This window comes from Eurosta solidaginis, chromosome X (assembly GCF_040869045.1).
Source record: "Eurosta solidaginis isolate ZX-2024a chromosome X, ASM4086904v1, whole genome shotgun sequence".
Taxonomy (NCBI): Eukaryota; Metazoa; Arthropoda; class Insecta; order Diptera; family Tephritidae; genus Eurosta; species Eurosta solidaginis.
The window spans coordinates 177,393,440-177,415,390 of record NC_090324.1 but is presented as its reverse complement, the minus strand read 5'-3'; the positions used below and the strand labels follow the sequence as shown (position 1 = coordinate 177,415,390).

At 36.4% G+C, this 21,951-nt stretch overlaps 1 protein-coding gene and 1 pseudogene across 1 annotated transcript in view; one reads left to right on the top strand and one right to left on the bottom strand.

The window, feature by feature from the left end:
• LOC137234581 (cytochrome c oxidase subunit 5B, mitochondrial-like) overlaps positions 1-21,951 on the top strand; it is a 676,037-nt gene that overhangs the window by 510,876 nt on the left and 143,210 nt on the right. Inside the window, exon 2 of the mRNA XM_067758042.1 lies at positions 14,965-15,042. The gene's annotated coding sequence lies outside the window, so the exon portion shown is untranslated. The remainder of the gene's footprint in view (positions 1-14,964; positions 15,043-21,951) is intronic.
• On the bottom strand, positions 1,008-2,621 carry LOC137234610 (uncharacterized; annotated as a pseudogene).

Below are 21,951 nucleotides of genomic sequence, written 5' to 3'. Positions count from 1 at the left end.
GCACAATAATGGCCACAGGCCCAGGCCCACAGATCGATGAGCTTTGCAATAGAATAAACGACTACCTCCTTGATCTCTCCAGTTTTTTCGCCTCGTGAAACCTGGCATTCTCACCGACTAAATCCTCCGCGACCTTATTTACAACATGGACATCCCAAATGTCGACCATTTCGAACATCAACGTCGATGGCACTACGCTACCGACTGTCCTACATTTTGGTGAGCATGCAGCCGCAATTGTGCCGAAAATCCAGAGCCGTAATAAAATCCTCAAATCCCTTGCTGGCAGTACTTAGGGAAAAGACAAAGAAACGCTCATTACCACATACAAAGCAATTGGCCAGCCGATTGCACGCTACGCGTCCCCTATACGATCGCCAAGCCTAAAAATTACCCACTGGAAGAAGCTACATGCCTGCCAAAATTCTGCTCTCAGAACCGCCACATTAAAAAAAAAATCACAGTTCCTGTATTGGGTCATGAAGCATATTTTCATAAAAAATTAGTTAACATAATAAATAAACTCGAAGCTCGTGTTGAGAGGGTTTCGGAAAATTTATTTGTTTTTTTATCCTTACAAAAACAAATAGTTTTTTAGTGTAACTTTTTTATTTGACATCCGATTGATATGGCAAAATGTTTACCTTGAGAGCCAATTTCGGTAATAGTCTAGTTGAGGGGTCGACTGCTAATACGCAACCAAAAATATCCAGAGAGGTGTCAATCGACGCGTCTTGATATCAGTATTAATAATCCGAAGGCGAAAAATAAAAATATTAACTCGTTCAAAAGATATTAACGAAAAACCGAAAAAAGACCCTCGGGCACCTCCGAAACCGGGGGTCGGATCCATAGTATTTTTGCGCAGAACACCTTTCTGCGTTGGCGGCCTTCGGCCGCGCTTATAAAAAATAACCCTGGGCTACGCCATGCCAAGTCCGGGTGTGTGGTATAACCGTGGCTACCGCCACGGTGATGCACAATTTTTTTGGTGGGTACAACACAACAACAACCTCATGAAAATCGCCAACTTCAACTGCAAATATCTCCGGACAGAGATAAAATATTTCTTTTCCGCCTTCGGATTATTGTTCCCGAGATTAATACGCGTCTTTTGACACCTCTCTCGCTATTTTTGGTAGCGTATTAGCAGTCGAACCCTCAACTAGACTATTACCCCAATTTTTTCTAATGTCCTTTTGAGCTCGGAAGTCGTTTTCACATAGTTGTGTCAGCTACCGAGTTGTAGACCCTTAAAATATTATTTTTCTTTCATCAAACAGAGGTATAAAAATATTCACCAAACATAAAAAATATTGGAACTTCTTTGTTTAAAAACTTTGTCAAATAATTCAAAAATAACATTGCCATGAATTTCAAAGCACTTTAATTTGACGAACAAAAAGAATATTTTAAGGAACAATCCGGTCTATTGCACACTTGCTTCTAAACTACCAAAATGAGTCATGTAGTATTGTTCTGTTGTATTGCCAGGCAACTTCACCATGAGGTGTCATGAAGTACTCCATAAATTGTTCACGCACATTTACTGCATTGCTTGCTGGCCTACCTAAAGTACTGCTTGGCCGAATTGATGGGAGCATTCCGCTTTCTCCAAGCTCCATTCGCCAATTACCTTGAACAGCAACACCATTTGTCTCACTATCTACGTCAGATGTTCTCATATATACTGATTTGCGGCTTAAAAGAAAATTGTGTAGGACGCAAATGGCCAGAACAATAGCTTTCGCGTATACTGGTTTCACGTCCATTGGCCTTCTCAGAATTCGGTACCGCGATGCACATATTCCGAACACATTTTCAACTACATTTCTGGCTCGAGATAGCCTATAGTTGAAAATGTTGTGCGACATAACTTGTACACGATAACAAAAAGGTTTCATTATGTACGTTTTCAAAGGAAAAGCGTCGTCAGCAACAATGACAAAAGGCATTTCATTTCCTTCATGTGGAAGTGGCTTCGGTGGTGGAAAATTAATTGTATTTTCAGCAAGTGCAGTAGAAAGTGGACATCTGTGTATTTTGGAATAAGAGTTAATGATTATTTTCACTAAATTTCAAGATTTTGTAGCAGAATTACCTTCCAAATACACCACCATCAGATTCACGGCCATATGCTCCAACTTCTACAAACAAAATTCCACCGCTGTTCAAAACGTTGAGCAATTTCTGTCCATTCTTCATGACTGCTGGGAACCTTGACGAAATATAACCACCATTAATATATGTGTAGATTTCTGACTGATTAAAGAAATCACATGAATACTCACTTCTAAAAAATCGTCTTTCAAAGCTTCATAAATAGCACGACATGTCTCACGTATTGCATGACAGATGGTAGTTTTTCCCAACAGGAAAACAGTCATCAGGCTGGAAAAGCTATCTCCTGTTGCCAAGTAACGTAAAGTTACTGCCAACTTCTCCCCTACCGAGATGGCATCCCGGAACTTCGTATTAGATTTGTAAACGTATGGGGTTATGCGCTCCACAAGAAAGTCAAAGTCCTCCAGAGTCATCCTCAAAAAATGTTTACACCATTTTGGATCTAGCACGAACAGCTTAGAACGCAGTGTAGCGTAGAACCCACATGTTCCTCTATCCCGAAGCCCTGGCCTAACCCACCACTGCTTCCGCTTCCTTATCTGGTGCCGCTTTCTTCTCCATGCCCTTAGGCTTTTCACAAAACAAAGAGTCGCAGCAGCTATCGCCATTTGTTTATTTTTCAGCATTTTTTTGTTAAAATTAATTATTTGATCGACTTTTACAAAATTTAATTCACTCTCGCACTCCACTTTTATTTTTGTCTTTTGTTCAAAAGAATGCAACAGCTGATGGGCTGTCAAAAATATTTACTTAACGTTTGACATCAGTGGTGAAAACTGGATGTCAATCGACTGACACCAGAATTTGATGACAGTCTTTAACACACACTGCTATATCGACTTCATGCCAGTTTTTTATATGTAATGAAAACACATTTGACACCAAATCGCCATGGTGACAGTTAAGTCAGTATTTGATGTCAGTGATTTTGACATAATGAAAACCAGCCTTATGACGCTATGGGTTATTTGCGTGTGGTCGAAAATAAATTTCATTTGGTTGTACTTAGACTCATTCTGGCATTTACATATGTAAATACAAATACCTTGTATTGTGGTAATGCCACAATACTTGCTGTATTGTTTGATGTTGTTACATAAGTCCATACCGTATTTCTATCTTATATGTTGGTAAAAATGTTTCATTTTGTTGATTTGTTTGGCTTAAGTGCAGTATACGGACAATTCCAAAATCAAACAAAGAAGTATGAGGATTGATAGACATGGTCAAGGTGAGTATAACTACACAATTTTTTTTGTGGGAAAATGACAATAACAGGAGTTATTAAGGGTCAAAGTTCATATGAAGCATTTTTTTAAATCTAAATTTCTCTTTAAGTATCGAACCGATTTTCAAAATTGTATAGGTAGTAAAATTATCTCTCATTTGATATGCTGCTTGTATACCTATCCCGTAAAATACTTAAAAAATTCGATGTTAAAAAGTGCTATATTTACTAAGTAAATTACGCATATTTATTTGTACATATGTATGTATATTTCGTTAATACGTTGGTATTTAAAGCTTAAATTATTTTTCTATAGCGTTAACCAACAATTTTATTGAAATAAATTTATTCGATATGGCGTTATTGTAAGGCACCATTAATCGATTTGTTTGATTTCTATAAGGTTGGTTGGAAAATTAGCTGGACCTTAACAGATGTTTGGAAAATAACCGTTATTTCAATTTATTGAAAAGTGTTAATTTAAACTGTTAAATACAAGTGCAAATTATTATGGCAAATATAAAGTTGTTGCAAATTTATCAAATATTTGAGTGCTGTGAAAGTGGTCCCATAAGTAAGTCAGCCCTGCATACACTGCAAGAGTGGGGATTGATTCCCAGCGAGGGCGAGTATTTGTGTAGTGCAGGCCATGTTCTCAAGTTAATTGAAAATGCTGATAGCGGTGACGGTTACTCTTGCAGGTTAGCTTATATATGCTAGCATGTGATTATGTGTATGTAACAAGTTAATTTTTAAAATTATTTAGGTGTTGTGCTCTCAAGCAGGGCAAGGGAAAACGTAGATGTAACGTTAAGGTCTCGTTAAGAAAGAACACATTTTTCGATAAATCAAAGCTTCCCATTTTCAAAATGGTAGCTTTCGCGTATTTATGGATTAAAAACACTACCCTCGATTTCATTATGGCTGAGCTCACGATAGCAAAACATACGGCGGTCGATTGGAGCAGCTTTTGTCGCGAGGTGGTGTTTGATGGTATGATCATAAATAAGACTAAGATTGGCGGGGACGGGGTGATTGTTCAAATCGACGAAAGTAAGTTTGGTCGTTGGAATTACCACCGCGTTCATCGTGTAGAAGGCAATGGGTGTTCGGTGGGGTGGAGAGGGGAACTAACCGATGTTTTATGGTACCTGTGGAGAAAAGGGACAAAGATACTTTGCTGCAAATCATAAAATAATGGATTTTATCCGGTAGCATAGTTGTGTCCGATTTCTGGAAGGTTCGTTGATTTGATAATTATATATTTCATTCATTTATAAATATACATTTATGTATATCGTTTACAGGCATATGATTGCTTACAGGATGAGGGTTATGTACATTTTAAAGTGAACCACTCGCTCAACTTTAAAGACCCCGAAACTGGCCAGCACACAAATACGATCGAAGGGTTATGGAGGCATGCCAAGGTCTTTATGCCCCAATTCCACCGCAAAAATCAATTCTTTTGCGGCTATTTCGCAAAATTTATTTTTTTGCGGCATTGCAAGGCTACTACTATTGACCCTTTAACAACATTTTTTAAAATGGCTGGGAACCTTTACAACCCATGCAACCCACGACTTGTAGAGGAGGAAGATGAAGATGATTATGAGGTCGATATGTCGGCGTGAGTTAAACGTAAGTTACAAAATAAATACTTATTTTTTAAGGGGCTATGTATGTATGAAATTGTTCTGCGCAAAAATACTGTGGATGACGGTGGGGTGCAATAAAGCCATACGCAATAACGCCATACGGCTTTATTTCCAATCAGTTTGAGAAATAAAGCCATATGGCCTTATTTCCAATTGCTAATGGAAATAAAGCCAGTATGGCGTTATTGCCGTTTTCAAAACATGGTTGTGGTAATTTTATTAGGCTGTACCTAAAAACACGCAAAAGAGTTCGTACCGTGGCATGTTGCCACGGTTCAGGCAACCACCCGGAATTGGCATGGCGTAGCCCAGGGTTACTTAAATAAGGGCGGCCGAAGGCCGCCAACTCGGAGAGGTGTTCTGCACATAATTACTGTTAATTTGCCCAAAATTAAATTTTGGTATACCAGGAACAGAACAGTTGGTATTGCATTGATGCGACTAAGGATATTATATATAATTTTAAATGAAAGCTTAAATTATTTCCCATCTACCAAACTATATTTTCATTTATTTAATACAGCAATTAAATTTAAAAAAAATAAGTTTTTAAAAATTTTGATATGTTTTTTAAAAAATTATATTATTTCAGGAAATTCTTTGCAGTAATCAAATGAAAGGTATTGGAAATACCTATCCAATGACGTTGATAATCGGTTCAATACTTTAGAAGTAATTTAGATTTAAAAAAAAGCTTATTATGAACTTTGACCTTTAATAACTTTTGTTGTTGTTGTTTGCCCTACAAAAAAAATATATCGTTATGTTTCTTTTATTTATAACTATCGATCTCAATTTTTCGTTTTTTTATATCAGCATTGTCCGTATACTGCACTTGTTCCATTTGCTTTCGAATTTGTGGGTTTGTTTCGGTTATTTAGCTCTCCGAATCCGTTTAATAATTATTTATATTGGGCCAAGTAACAATTTTAATAATATTTTTACTGGAGCTTTTCGGCCGGGGTTTTTTTCTCCTTCTTAATAAACGTTCATTTAATTATCCTACGCGTTTGGACGTAATTTTTGCGTCTTTGTCAGGGATTTTTAATCATCTGAATATCACAAAAACGAAAAACAAAATTTTTTGTATATTAACAACTAATTATTTTTTGTTAAATAACATTTAAGGTACCGACATAAACATCCATAAATATATCGTTGACACACTGTACACCCTTTGCTTTCACCAGTCAAACCTCTACTGTGATTACACTAGCATAAGCGCAGTTTATGCAGTCAACATCGTCTCTATAGTTTACTATTCTCGAAATGTTTTGTTGTATGCGCAATCCTTCTATCGTCGTTCTTCTTCTAATTTTGTTCTCCACCTCCAGTATCTTTACGTTGTCAAAACCAGCTGTGTGGTTTTGATCAGTCAAGTGTTGCGCCAACGCTGTGTTATTCTTTTTGTTTTTGGCATCTAGTTTGTGTTCGTTTAACCTCGCTCTTAGCTCCCTTTTCGTTGTACCGATGTAAACTTTATCACAGTTTTTGCCGTCTTTGCCCATGCATGGGATTTCATAAATCACATCGTGTAGTTGTTCCTTTTTGATTTTGTCTTTGGTTTTTGTGTAAATGCTTTGAATTGTGTGATTTGGGTTGTATACATAGCTTATGTTGTTGGTTTTGATAATTTTGTGCAAGGTATTGTTGTCTGCTAGTCTTGGCATATATGTGACACATGTGTATATTCTTCTATTGCTATCATATTGTAACGAATGTTAGCATTACTGAGCGGTGATATCGTCTCTAAGCCGATGCTAAGCAGTGACATGAATTCACATACATAGATCAATCATTATGTATCTACATAAACGAAACAATAATTGCGTCTACACATATGTACCATGTACGTATACGAGCAGCGGAGAGTCAATGCACAAACACATGCATATATCTGAGATACTCCTGAAAGTATGCAATGAGAAAAACTATAAAATTGTGCAATTGTAATTACAGCTGAGAAGTTTGAGAGCTGGTGGACTAGTAGATTCTGGACGCGCCTTGAAGATGCGAACGTTGAAATCCAAGAGTATAAAAGGCGCAATTTTAGAGGCGCTGAAATTCAGTTTGATTTGAGTTGTCAAGCAGTTTCGACTAAGACGCTATCTAGCGAGCAAGAGCAGTATTATTTTGAATAGTAGAGTTTCATTTGAGCTATCAATCAGTTTGGTTATTAAGCAAGCTATTCGTTGCACAGTTTGAGTGTTATTGTGAAGTATTTTAATAATGGCCATTTTACATTATTACAAATTGGAGTTATTTATTCAATAGTTTAGTGATTCGAACTTAGCAGAGGATTGCAAATAAGAGGATTTGCAAGTAAATTCGTTACAATTGGTGTCAGAAGAGGAATTGTTGAATAAATTCCAGAGGACAACAAGGACATGGCAAAGTTCAGTGAATTGAAGATCCAGCAACTGAAAAATAATTTGGAGAACCGTGGATTAAATACAACCGGCAATAAGAATGAACTTCAAGCACGACTACGAGAGGTAATGGAGTCGCAAGGAATTGATGTGGACGAGTTTGTCTTTATCCTGATGGGGACGAAGCAACAACAAAAATTGAAGAGAAAAACGAAACATTGCAGACAGTTACGAGCACGGACTTGACTGCAATAACTGCTCAAACATCGACAGTGGCATCTCAACTGGAATCGCAGGAGACACGCATAACATCGAAGATGGAAGAACAGAAAACGTATATGTCATCACAGATGGAATCGCAAGAAACACGCATAACATCTAAGATTGAAGCACAGGAGACGCGTATTTCCGAAATGTCGACACAGATTACATCCAAGATGGAAAATCAACTGGAAGAGCAAAAGACATTGTGACATCTCAGTTGGCTGAGCAGTTGAAAGCACAGGAGGCCCGCATATCCTCGCAGCTGGAGGCACAGGAGATAAGGGTAACATCAAAGCTGGAAGCACAGGATACACAAATTGTGCAGCTCGAGGACAAAATTGATGCCGAGATAGAAGCTTTGAGAGGTCGTATACAGGAGTTGCAAATGAATCGTCCAGCTGTTCCAGCGAGTAATCCAAAGGTAAAAACACCATCCTTTTACGGTTCTGTTCCTTTCCAGGTGTTTAAGATTCAGTTTGAGAAGACCGCAGCAGTGAACAACTGGATTTCTGATGATATAGTTGCTGCACTATTCGTGGCATTGAAAGGATCTGCTGCTGAAATCCTACAGTCTATTCCCGAGGGAGAGCGGAACAACTACGAAACATTGATGAGCGCTCTAGAGAGGCGATACGGAAGCGAACACAGGAAGCAGATACACCAAATAGAGTTGCAAAACCGCTACCAAAAAGCTAATGAGACTTTGCAGGATTTTGCGTCAGATGTCGAAAGGCTTGCACATTTGGCGAATGCCGACGCACCCGTGGAATACACCGAAAAGGTAAAAATTCAGAGCTTTATAAATGGCATACGCAACCACATACGCAAACCCAAAGCCAGCATTTGCATAAACGGTATCACATGCATTGATTCAGGAAACAGCGTCGCTTCTGTGTAAGCCAGTATTCAAAGCACGCCGTGTGGAAGTAGAAAGGCCAGAGTGGGTAGACGCAATTTTGGAGGTGCTGAAAGGATCGCAAAAGCGGAGTGAAAAAGTTATCAAATGTTTCAAGTGCGGAAAGTCCGGTCACATTGCCCGTCATTGCGATCTTGGTCCTAGTAGTTCCAACAATGTGGGTGGCCGTAAACGCAAAGTTGGAAGAGCGAGTAAGAGGTAGAGATCGCGAGCTAGATCCAGCTATTAAATGCCCTGTGATATCTGTGTTGCAAATTGGTAGGAAATCAAGCAGTCTTAACATCAGAGGAAATGTGGATGGCAAGGAGCGTGTACTGACTGTAGATACGGGCGCATCTCATTCCTTGATCCGATCTGACTTGGTCAACAGGACAGTAAAGCCGTTACCTGGAGCAAGGTTGCGTACGGTCACTGGCGAGTAGTAAGATGAAACGCAGGTACAATGAGAACAAAAATTCGGAAGGTTTCTTGGAGGGAGATTTGGTACTGTTATACAACGCTCACCGCCGGAAAGGTATTCCATCCAAGATTCGGTGCAGTTGGGAAGGCCCGTACAAAGTTGTGAAGAAGATCAGTGATACCATCTATCGCATACAAACCACTGGGAAACCACGGATTAGAAGAGTGGTTCATTTGGAAAGGCTGGCAGCGTATAGATCGAGAGATTTGTCTGATCGGGACGATCAGACTTAGGTGGAGGGCAGTGTAACGAATGTTAGCAGCACTGAGGGATGCTATCGTCTCTAAGCCGATGCTAAGCAGTGACGTGAATTCACATCCATAGATCAATCATTATGTATCTACATATACGAAACAATAATTGCGTCTACACATATGTACCATGTACGTATACGAGCAGCGGAGAGTCAATGCACAAACACATGCATATATCTGAGATACTCCTGAAAGTATGCAATGAGAAAAACTATAAAATTGTGCAATTGTAGTTACAGCTGAGAAGTTTGAGAGCTGCTGGACTAGTAGATTCTGGAAGCGCCTAGAAGATGCGAACGTTGAAATCCAAGAGTATAAAAGGCGCAATTGTAGAGGCACTGAAATTCAGTTTGATTTGAGTTGTTAAGCAGTTTCGACTAAGACGCTATCTAGCGAGCAAGAGCAGTATTATTTTGAATAGTAGAGTTTCATTTGAGCTATCAATCAGTTTGGTTATTAAGCAAGCTATCCGTTGCACAGTTTGAATGTTATTGTGAAGTACTTTAATAAAGGCCATTTTGCATTATTACAAATTGGAGTTATTTATGCAAGAGTTTAGTGATTCGAACTTAGCAGAAGATTGCAAATAAGAGGATTTGCAAGTAAATTCGTTACAATATGTTGTTGTTGCGGTATTACTCTTTTTATGTTTTGTGTTATTTTCGGCCGCGAACACTAGAGCATCTTTTATTTTATTAGGGTATCTATTTTTGGTAAGTATTGTTTTAGTGATTTTCTTATTTTCTTTTATGAACTCCTGGTCGCTCAAGGAAAACTTTATCTATAAAGTTAATAATGGTGTTCTTTTTTTGATTCCAAGGGTGGTTAGATTGGTACTTGATCATTCTTGATGAATCTATATATTTTTTATACCAATTCGTTTTTATTTTATTGCCTATGTTATAGATTTCCATGTCTAGGAATGCAAGCTTATTACATTTTTCGGTTTCCAAAATAAATTTTAATTTATTATGTTGTCCACCAAATATTCTTAAATTTTCATCTACGTCCTTAACGTTAACAATGGCGAAAATATCATCTACATACTTCGTTATGTAATTAATGCTTATGTCGTTAGATTTTAGCTCTATGAGCTATCGTCAATAATCTTGTCTAGGACTATGTCGGGTATTGTTGGTGATAATGGATTGCCCATTGGCATCCCATAAATTTGCTGATAGTATTTGCTGTCGTATACAAAATAATAATTTTCCCTGAGGCAGAATTCAAGAATCTTGAGGAATTGGGTTTTTGTGATTTTTGTGTGGTTTTTAAGGATAGGCCATTGTTTTAATATTGTGTTAATCGACAGCCGGATAGGTATATTTGTGAACAGGGATACCACGTCTAGTGATATGAGTATTTCATCGTCGGCAATGTGTATATCCTTTATGGGTTGTTTTAGTTGGATTGAATTTCTAATATTATATTTTTCCGAGACCAAGTTTTTTAAAATCTGACCTAAGAATTTGGATAATTTCGAACAGGGAGCATTTATTGAGGATGATATTGGGCGAAGTGGTGTGTGCTTCTTATGAACTTTTGGAAGGCCATAAAGGCGTGGGGCTGTGGCTGCTGTGCATGTTAAATATCTTTTTTGTTTTTCGTCGAAGTTGTGGGTTTTGTAGATTTCGTTGACCATTTTGTTATTTTTCCTCAGTAGGAACTGGGTTGGATCATTTTTTATAGTTTTGTATGCAGCTTTATCTTTTAGAAAATCCTCCATTTTCATTTTATAATCTTTTTTTTACATCTTGACGGTTTTATCCCCTTTATCTGCATTAGTGATCATAATGGTATCTTTATGCTGATACAAAAAGCGCTTAGTTTCTTCGTAGAGTGGCAATATAAATTTCTTTTTCTCGCTGTTTCTTAATTTATTTTTGAATGTATTAACCCTTGTTGCGAATTTTCATCTGATCATATCTTTCCCTCTATCAGCTGTTATGGCCCGAATACTCTGTTCGACATCAGCTATAATATGTAGTGGTGAAAAAGTCTTTCTAGTTATTGGAAGTGCGAATTTGTAACGACAGTCTTTCACCATAGGTACTGGTTTGAGTGAATGGTAGTGTGTGTCCGTATCTGTGTGTAGTGTGTCTAGGTTCATGCCTCAGCGCAATCTTGCGAAGAACGTATCTACACTCCGCTATGACAACATTGTTGCAGCGGAAGTGACCAGTCGCTTCGGCATCAGGTGGTTTTTAGCTGCAACAACTTTGCCAAAGGTATAGCTACATTCCGGTGAGGGCACGGACGAAATATATCTGTGTAGGTGTTATTTTGTGTGAACGTACAAATGTGTGAATGTATGATTGTGTGAATGCATAAAGGAAAGTACGGGAAAGCCGAAAGTAAGTAGCTTGTATGTGTTAAAACTATCCATTTTGGGTATCTTTCCTTACCACGGCGGTAGAGATAAAAAGGCAGAACGTTAGACAACGTGCCAAAGTTTGGTTGAATCAGTGTACAGTGAAAGTGCCAATTCGCTAAGCGCAAGTGAAAAAAAAAAAAATAAATAAATAAAAGAAAAATTTAAGTTTTCAAGTGAACTGCGCGAATAAATTCGCAAGTTAAGGGTTCCTGTTCCTAAAAACAATGTTGTGTGCGCCGCAAAGTCTCGCGAAACGTACCAAAAACCAAGGAAGGCAATCCCATCAACAGCCAAGCGGGCTATGACCAAGACTCGCACCCGGAATACTCTTGGTAAGTCTAGCCAAGATTTTTATCATCTGGCGTGCCCACTGGGAACTTGGCGTCCACATAGCCAAGTTTTCAAGCAAGCCAAAAGCAAAATTGCAGGTTTATGTTCACGCCTCCATACAGATAATGTATTTAGATGAGCATATAAACCATGCAAATAAGAAACAAACATATGTACACGCGTTTGTAATATCAGTTTTTTTCGTAACATCAGTTTTTTATTGGTTTAATAAATTTGCTTTTTGAATTTTTGCAGATCACCTCAAAACAACGCACTGGACACTGTCGTTGGTTGGACGAAGGCACAACTTGGCAACAACAACATCGAGGAATTTATGCTAACAATACGTCAAACATAACAAAAACACGGTGGTAAGACGACACGTCGACAACACTATATTTTTCTTGGCAACATAGATAGCAAAAACAACACATTTGACACGGATCCAGAAACACACAGCTACCACGTAAGTTCAGGGCATTAATGACGGCCAATAGCGACCTGCTGAATCCAAAGCAGAAGCAACAACAACAATACTGTTGGCGACCGCTAGCAACAGGTACGGGGAAAAATTAACACTGTACAAGTTCGTTGGTAGCAGCAACTACAACATACAAAGCATTCCACCAAGGAGTAGATTTCAGCAACATCTCAACAACCCCGGGCGCAGCAACCTCAGATTTGGAGCCACTTTTTGATAGTTTTTTTATAACTTGTAAAAATTACCTTTTTTTAATATTTAGATTAATAGTTTAATACGAGAGGGTTAGGGCATAAGGAAACATTTCTAATTCGGTTCAAACATCTTTCTTTAAATTTCTCCTAGTTTCACTTTAATTTCAATCTCCCTTTTTGCCAATTATGTAGTTCCTTTCACTTTCAGTTTAATTTTGTTTTTTTTCTTTCCACCTATTCATTATTACGAAGTTCTTTTGGCTTATTATTTTGTCTTACCCCACAGATTATTACGATAATTTTTAATCACCCTTCTTATCGGGATAATCTTCCCACGTTTATTCTTCCGCGCATGGTTTTTACTTTTGTTTGCCAAGCGGCTAACTCAAAAACGTAAAATTTTGAATTTGTCTTTCCTTTTTTTTTGTAATTATTTTTTTTTTATACCTACGTTTTTTTTTGGTTGCCACCCGAAGATGTTTGCGAGAATCCTTCTTGCAAATAAGTCCTCTTGTAATTAACACTAATTTTTAACACTGAACACATATGTACATTTTTTTCCTATCCTAACAATCAAAAGGAAAATTAGCACATGGTTCACCCCGGGCATAGATTCCATACTACCAACTAAACGATTCTCCAATATCACCAGCCAGTGATCTTGCTGAGTAATTGAGTGACAAATGTATGTTTGAGTCTTTTTTTCCCTTTCAGCACAGGTATCTGCTCAACTGCAGCGGCGCCGTTGGAGTACGAGAGACCGGTGAGTGCAATTAAAGAATTTGGTATTTATGTTTATATCAACGTACATATGTATGAACATTTATTGAGATCGATTTATGAATTATGAGAAAACAGAAGATCAGTAAAGAAAGAAGAAATAATGTTAGAATAGATGTCCATACATAACTACGACAATTATACAAACATACATATTTTACTTATTTGCTTGCAAGCTCAGTTGCTTATTAGTTCTTTTCTCTACTTCCTTGTATTTGTCCATTTACGGTAGGTCAGGGATTAGTGTTTTGTTTTTGCGTTTCGTTTTTTTTTTTTATATTATTTACTCGTCTAAGAAATTTTGACTTTGTATCTTTAGGATTTAGAATTAGCTCCTAGTAATAATAGTGCATTAGGGTGGCCCACAAATTTTTAATTTTTTTTATTTCAGTTCAGACACTCTATTAGTCGTAGGTATTTTGTATTGAATTTAATTTGAAATGTATCTACTTCGTCTTGCACTCTCATGAATTTTTAATATTCATTAGTAATAAAATTTAGCATTAAGTTTGAGCAATTTTTTGGATTGTTACTTCGAGTAAATTTTAGAAATCCTTGTCAAAGTATTTTGTATTATACTCGGAGGTTAAAATTTTTTTTTGAATTTAATGAAATAGTAGCAGGTTGTTAGCTGATAATTTGTAAGCCAAAAATTTTGCAAATAAATTATACGAATTATGTTTGGATGAAAATTTTAGATCGTTCCATAATGCAGGGCTAAAGTTTTAAGTTTGGTTTTGGTAATGCGCTTGTACGCAGAAAGATTAGTTGAAGGTGAGTGTTTAGGGAAAATGACTGAGTGACAGGGGACAGACTCATGTCAGGTTTGGGGGCACTGTAAGCTAAACAGGAGTCAGCACAGTGCCCACGGTGTGGTGTAAGTTGCACTGCAGAGGGAGGGCAGACTCCAGCTGACAGGACAGGCCTTCACCTTTTTCTACCCCTTACGCTTTCCCCCCGATAACTTTGCCCCTCACGTTTATTTCTATCTTTTCCAGCTTTTTCTCTCCTTTCTGTATACATGCAGGTATGAACCCTCTTTTTGTTCATGTGGCTGCGGGTGAGGTCGGTGGTGCAATACCCCGCCCAAGACGACGAGCTAGCCTGGACCCGCAAGCATACCTGCTTGCCGCCGCTCCTCACCCCGACCAGACAGCTACGTAACAAATTTGTTCCCCAGGGATAGTACCCATCGACATTTAAGAGGTATGACAATTCCGGTATTGTTTGTAAACCAGTCTGCATTGAATTTCAGGTCGAATTTCTCAAAATTTTTCTTGGTCCTATCCTTCAGTTTTTTATCTAGGTTCTTTTCTATTAGCGTTTTAGTATGTATTATAAACTGATTTTGTGTTTCAACTACGGAGTTGAATACATTTTTGTCTATAGTTTCATTTATTTTCTGTTGTACTTTCACAATTGTACGATATAAATTACTATTTATCAAATTTGCCTCCTTAATTTCCAAATTTAATATTTTGTTCAAAAAAAAGATTACCAATTTTTTGCATTTCAATTCTTGTTTTTTCCAGTGTAAATGCGTGTATTATTTTTGTGGTCTTACCGGTTAGGCGTGGTGGTATAATTCCGAAATCTTTACATTTCAAAAGGTATTTTAGTCTTTGTTGTTGCTTTACAAGATTTTTGTGATACTTGCTGTATTGTTTGATGTTGTTGCATATGTACATACTGTATTTGTATATTATATGTTAGTAAAATGTTTCACTTTGTTGATTTGTTTTTAGAATTTGTGGGTTTGTTCCGGCTATTTAGCTCTCCGAATCCATTTAATTATTATTTATATTCGGCCAAGTAACAATTTTAATAATATTTTTAGTGTAGCTTTTCGGCCGGGGTTTTTTTCTCCTTCTTAATAAAACAACGTTTTATTTAATTATCCTACGCGTTTCGACGCAACTTTTGGGTCTTCATCAGGGATTTTTAATCATCTGTATATTACAAAAACGAAAAACAAAATTTTTGTACATTAACAACTAATTATTTTTTGTTAAATAACATCTAAGGTACCGACATACACATCCATAAATATATCGTTGACACACTGTACACCCTTTGCTTCCACCAGTTAAACATCTACTGTGATTGCGCTAGCATAAGCGCAGTTTATGTAGTCAACAACGTCTCTATAGTTTACTGTTCTCTAAATGTTTTGTTGTATGCGCAATCCTTCCATCGTCATTCTTCTTCTAATTTTGTTCTCCACATCCAGTATCTTTACGTTGTCAAAATTAGCTGTGTGGTTTTGATCAGTCAAGTGTTGCGCCAACGCTGTGTTTTTCTTTTTGTTTTTGGTATCTAGTTTGTGTTCGTTTAACCTCGTTCTTAGCTCCCTTTTCGTTGTACCGATGTAAATTTTATCACAGTTTTCGCCGTCCTTGCCCATGCATGGGATTTCATAAAACAGATTGTGTAGTTATTCCTTTTTGATTTTGTGTTTGGTTTTTGTGTAAATGCTTTGAATTGTGTGATTTGGTTTGTATGCATAGCTTATGTTGTTGGTTTTGATAATTTTGTGTAAGGTGTTGTTGTCTGTTAGGCTTGGTATATATGTGTCTCCTGTGTATATTCTTCTGTTGCTATCATATGTTGTTGTTATTACGGTATTACTCTTTTTATGTTTTGTGTTAGTTTTGGCCGCGAACATTACAGCATCTATTATTTTATTAGTGTATCCATTTTTGGTAAGTATTGTTTTAGTGATTTTCTTATTTTCTTTTATGAGCTCCTGGTCACTCAAGGAGTTAACTTTATCTATAAAGTTAATAATGGTGTTCTTTTTTTGATTCTAAGGGTGGTTAGATTGGTAATTGATCACTCTTGATGAAGCTACAGCTTTTTTATACCAATTCGTTTTTATTTTATTGGCTATGTTGTGGATTTCCATGTCTAGAAATGCGAGCTTATTACATTTTTCGGTTTCCAAAGTAAATTTTTTAATTAGATTGAATTTTTAATATTATATTTTTCCGAGACCACGTTTTTTAAAACCTGACCTACGAATTTGGATAATTTCGAACAGGGAACATTTATTGAGGATGATATTTGGCTAAGTGGTGTGTGCTCCTTATGAACTTTTGGAAGGCCATAAAGGTGTGGGGCTGTGGCTGCTGTGCATGTTAAATATCTTTTTTGTTTTTCGTCGATGTTGTGGGTTTTGTAGATTTCGTTGACTATTTTGTTATTTTTCCTCAGTAGGAACTGGATTGGATCATTTTTTATAGTTTTGTATGTAGCTTTACCTTTTAGAAGATCCTCCGTTTTAATTTTATAATCTTTTTTGTACATCATGTCAGCTTTATTTCCTTTATCTGCATTAGTGATCATAATGGTATCTTTATGCTGATATAAAAATCGCTTAGTTTCTTCGTAGAGTTGCAATATAAATTTATCTATCTCGCTGTTTCTTGGTTTATTTTTGAATGTGTAAACCCTTACTGCGAATTTGCATCTGACCGTATCTTTCTCTCTATCATCTGTTATTGTCCGAATACTCTGTTCGACATCAGCCATAATATGTAGTGGCGAAAAAGTCTTTCTAGTTATTGGAAGTGCGAATTTGTTCCCCAGGGATAGTACCCATCGACATTCAGGAGGTATTTCAATTTCGGTATTGTTTGTAAACCAGTCTGCTTTGAATTTCAGGTCGGTTTTCTCAAAATTTTTCTTGATTCAGTCCTTCAATTTTTTATCTAGGTTCTTTTCTATTAGCCTTTTAGTATGTATTAAATATTGTTTTTTTGTTTAACTACGGAGTTGTAAACGTTTTTGTCTAGAGTTTCCTTTAGTTTCTGTTGTACCTTCACAATTGTACGATTTAAATTACTAATTATCATATTTGCCTCCTTAATTTCCAAATTTAATACTTTTGTTCAAAAAAAGATTCCCAATTTTTTGCATTTGCATTCTTGTTTTTACCAGTGTAAATCCGTGTATTATTTTTGTGGTCTTATCCGTACGGTGTACTGGTATAACTCCGAAGTTTTCACATTTCAAAAGTTATTTTAGTTTTTGTTGTTGCTTTACAAGATTTTTGTGATACTTGCTGTTTTGTTTGATGTTGTTGCATATGTCCATACCATATTTGTATCTTATACGTTGGTAAAATGTTTCATTTTGTTGATTTGTTTTTCGAATTTGTGGGTTTGTTTCGGTTATTTAGCTTCCCGAATCCTTTTGATAATTATTTATATTGGGCCAAGTAACAATTTTAATAATATTATTATTGGAGCTTTTCGTCCGGGGTTTTTTTTCTTCTTCTTAATAAAACAACGTTTTATTTAATTATCCTACGCGTTTCGACGCAATTTTTGGGCCTTGATCAGTTTGTGTTCGTTTAACCTCGTCCTTTGCTCCCTTTTCGTTGTACCGATGTAAACTTTATCACAGTTTTCGCCATCTTTGCCCATGCATGGGATTTCATAAATCACATTGTGTAGTTGTTCCTTTTCGATTTTGTCTTTGGTTTAGGTGTAAATGCTTTGAATTGTGTGATTTGGTTTGTATGCATAGCTCATGTTGTTGGTTTTGATAATTTTGTGTAAGGTGTTGTCTGTTAGTCCTGTGTATATTCTTCTGTTACTATCATATGTTGTTGTTATTACGGTATTTTATGTTTTGTGTTATTTTCGGCCGCGAACATTAGAGCATCTATTATTTTATTAGGGTATCCATTTTTGGTAAGTATTGTTTTAGTTTTTTTTTTATTTTCTTTTATGAACTCCTGGTCACTCAAGGAGTTAACTTTATCTATAAAGTTAATAATGGTGTTCTTTTTTTTGATTCTAACGGTGGGTAGAATGGTAATTGATCATTTTTGATGAAGCTACAGCTTTTTTTATACCTATTCGTTTTTATTTTATTGTCTATGTTGCGGCTTTCCATGTCTAGAAATGCAAGCTTATGACATTTTTCGGTTTCCAAAGCAAATTTTAATTTATTATGTTGTCCATTAAATATTCTAAAAATTTAATTCACGTCCTTAACCTTAACAATGGCGAAAATATCATTTACATACTTCGTTATGTATTTGATGCTTATTTCGTTAGATTTTAGCTCTATGATGCTATCGTCAATAATCTTGTCTAGGACTATGTCGGCTATTGTTGGTGATAATGGATGCCCATTGGCATCCCATAAATTTGCTGATAGTATTTGCTGTCGTATACAAAATAATTATTTTCCCTGATGCAGAATTTAAGAATCTTGAGGAATTGGCTTTTTGTGATTGTTGTGTGGTTTTTAAGGATAGGCCATTGTTTTAATATTGTGTTAATCGCAAGATGGATAGGTATATTTCTGAACAGGGATACCACGTCTAGTGATATGAGTATTTCATCGCCGGAAATGTGTATATCTTTTATGGCTTGTTTTAGTTGGATTGAATTTCTAATATTATATTTTTCCGAGACCACGTTTTTTTAAATCTCACCTACGAATTTCGATAATTTCGAACAGGGAACATTTATTGAGGACAATATTGGGCGAAGTGGTGTGTGCTCCTTATGAACTTTTGGAAGGCCATAACGGCATGCGGCTGTGGCTGCTGTGCATGTTAAATATCTTTTTTGTTTTTCGTCGATGTTGTGGGTTTTGTAGATTTCGTTGACCATTTTGCTATTTTTCCTCATTTGGAACTGGGTTGGATCATTTTTTATAGTTTTGTATGTTCCTAATGTCCTATATATAGGACACCTCTAAAATAATAAAAATTTTTTTTTTTTGTAAGTATCAGAGTCTCTTTCTATAGCGGTTTTAAATAGACATTTCCAAAAAAAATTAAAAGTATCTTTTGGTGTAACTTTTGGTGTTATTTGGGTTAATACTATATGAATGTATGAAAATTTATAATGCGTTTAATTTTTAAATGAATTTAAACAGCCCAATTAAAATGGTCGCTACAGGCGACATTTTCAAAAAAAACTTTTTACTTTATACGCGATTTCTTCCTTCCCAATGATGCGACTATGTTTGTGAGTCTTTTTTCGTCCGGAGTGACGAAATTTTTTTTTTGGTATTTGGTTCCCAACTTTATCCGCAAAAATAAAAATTATTGGACTTTGAAATTCCTCGCATGCGAAGTAGCGGCATTAGCTGTTAGTAGTAATACATTTTTATATTAACTGATTTAAAATGTGAAGTGAACAGAAGAAAAAAAATGTGTAGTGAAGTGAATGGTACGAAACGGAGACTCATTTTTTGGACATTAAGACAAATCTAAACATTTAATGAATAATATTAGGTTCGTACAGCCCATAAAATAGCCAAAGGGACCCTCCGGAGAACTTTAAAGAAAGCAAAAATAAATACAATTTTTCAATAACTCATTAAAATGTTAAACCCTAGTTTAGTCAGGCCACCGCTCATCCCTAAAATCAACTGCGCCATCTACTATGTCAATTGTTTTAGACAAATTGACGGGTATAGTAACGGAGCTCGTAAAATGTATTAGAAAACAGGAAGGACGAAATAGCGTCCAAGCAGCACTCAATACAAACGCCAGCTTCGCCAATATAACGGATGTAAAAATTGACGCCAGTCACTCAAATAACATAACGGAACTAAACAAAATAGCGAACGTAGTACAATGCCCACGAACTTCCCTTGTAACCCAGGATAGTATAACTTTTGGAAAAAAAGTGTAGATCGAATTTTTCAGATCCACGAACCAACGAAGGGCTTGTGAAATTATTACGGCATCCTAAATGTTATAAGAAATATAAAATTTTTATTTTAACAAAATTATTGTTAGCATATTGAGAGAATGAGATGTTATCATCTAGGTCCTTTGCTCTTTGCCCTTTTCATTAATGACTTGCCACAGACAATATTATATTCCCATACTACAATGTATGCGGATGATGTAAAACTTTGCTACACTTACTGTCCTACCGATTTGAGTTCCTTGGATCTTCTTCAGGCCGACTTGGACTCGTTCCAATGTTGGTGCACAACAAATTTACTAGCTTTAAATTGCTCTAAATGTAAGCATATGACATTTCACCGAGTGAAGCCAGCATTGAAATCTTATGTAATAGATGGTACGCCTTTGGAGCGTATATCTATTGCAAATGATCAAGGTGTCCTTTTTGATCCGAAATTGAATTTTAACATGCATATTTCATCTATAGACAACAAAGCGTTGGGTTTACTTGGATTTGTTAAAAGATGGGCTAAAGAGTTCGATGATCCGTACCTCACTAAGGTTCTTTACACATCGCTGGTTCGTCCAATACTCGAGTATTGCTCATGCATTTGGTCCCCTGTTTCTCAGAAGCATACAAAGCGTCTTGAGTCAGTTCAAAAGCAATTTTTGATATTTGCATTGCGCGGCCTTAATTGGGACTCAAGTCTCCACCTTCCTCCATACAGAAGTAGACTTCTTCTTATTAACTTACCCACTCTGGAAAATCGGAGAATATTACTGGGGGTATTGTTCATCCATAAGCTCATTATTGGAGAAATTGATTCCGCGGACCTCCTTAGCCGCTTGTTTTTTGCGGTTCCCCCTAGAGTATCCAGACACTACGTTCCTTTCTATTTACCCCTTTGTAGACGAAACTTTGCTAAAAATAATCCTCTTCTTATCTGGTGCGCGCACTACAATGACTTGTATAGCTGCATCAGTCTTGAATGTACTTTTGCCACTATACGTAATGCAATACTTGCCTATCTAATTTAAGAGATACAAGCTAATTTAATTTGCCGGCATTTTATTCCTTCGATAAAAAACAGGAACTATCTCGCTTAAGGATGGAGGAACATTTATCAACATGTATCATTAAGAAGGAACAAGACAGTACTGTGTTGATTGGAATCTGGTGCATTCCAACAACGTAAAAAACATGCTTTTTCATGAGTCACTGACCGGAATCGTATGCATTCCGGCAGTATAATCTTATGGGTCAGGCATCGAGCTGATTGGAATCCGGTGCATTCCAACAACACAGGTCATGTTACTTTTTTATGCCTTGTGATGGCGTATCCTCATTACACTACTCTTAGCACTGCCGGATTCCCATGACATGCTGATTGGAATCTTGTTGCATTCCAACAGGGAGATTGGAATCCACTGCATTCCGATATCATGGTGAGCGGAATCTGATGCATTTCGCCAGTATAAGATTTCGGCATAAGGTCTTATTTCTACTCATATTTCTTATTATTATTATATTTTGAAATTAAATAGTAATGTTCATTAATATTTCTTTGTTTGTAATATAACATTGTTGAAATCTCGATATATCTTAAATTTTATCTTTTGAGTTGTATATTTATATATCTTTTATATTATGCAGTCGACCATAGTTTGTCGTCGACTTTAAATAATAAATAAATAAATAAATTACGCTGTGCGCTACAGTATTTTATTTTTTCACATTAATTCTGTTTGTACCCTGATAATAACTTAGTCACCTGCTATCTTATCACCAGCACATTGCCTAAATAGATATACCATCAACACAAAGAATACCCCCTTGGTACCCCTCACTCCTTTATCA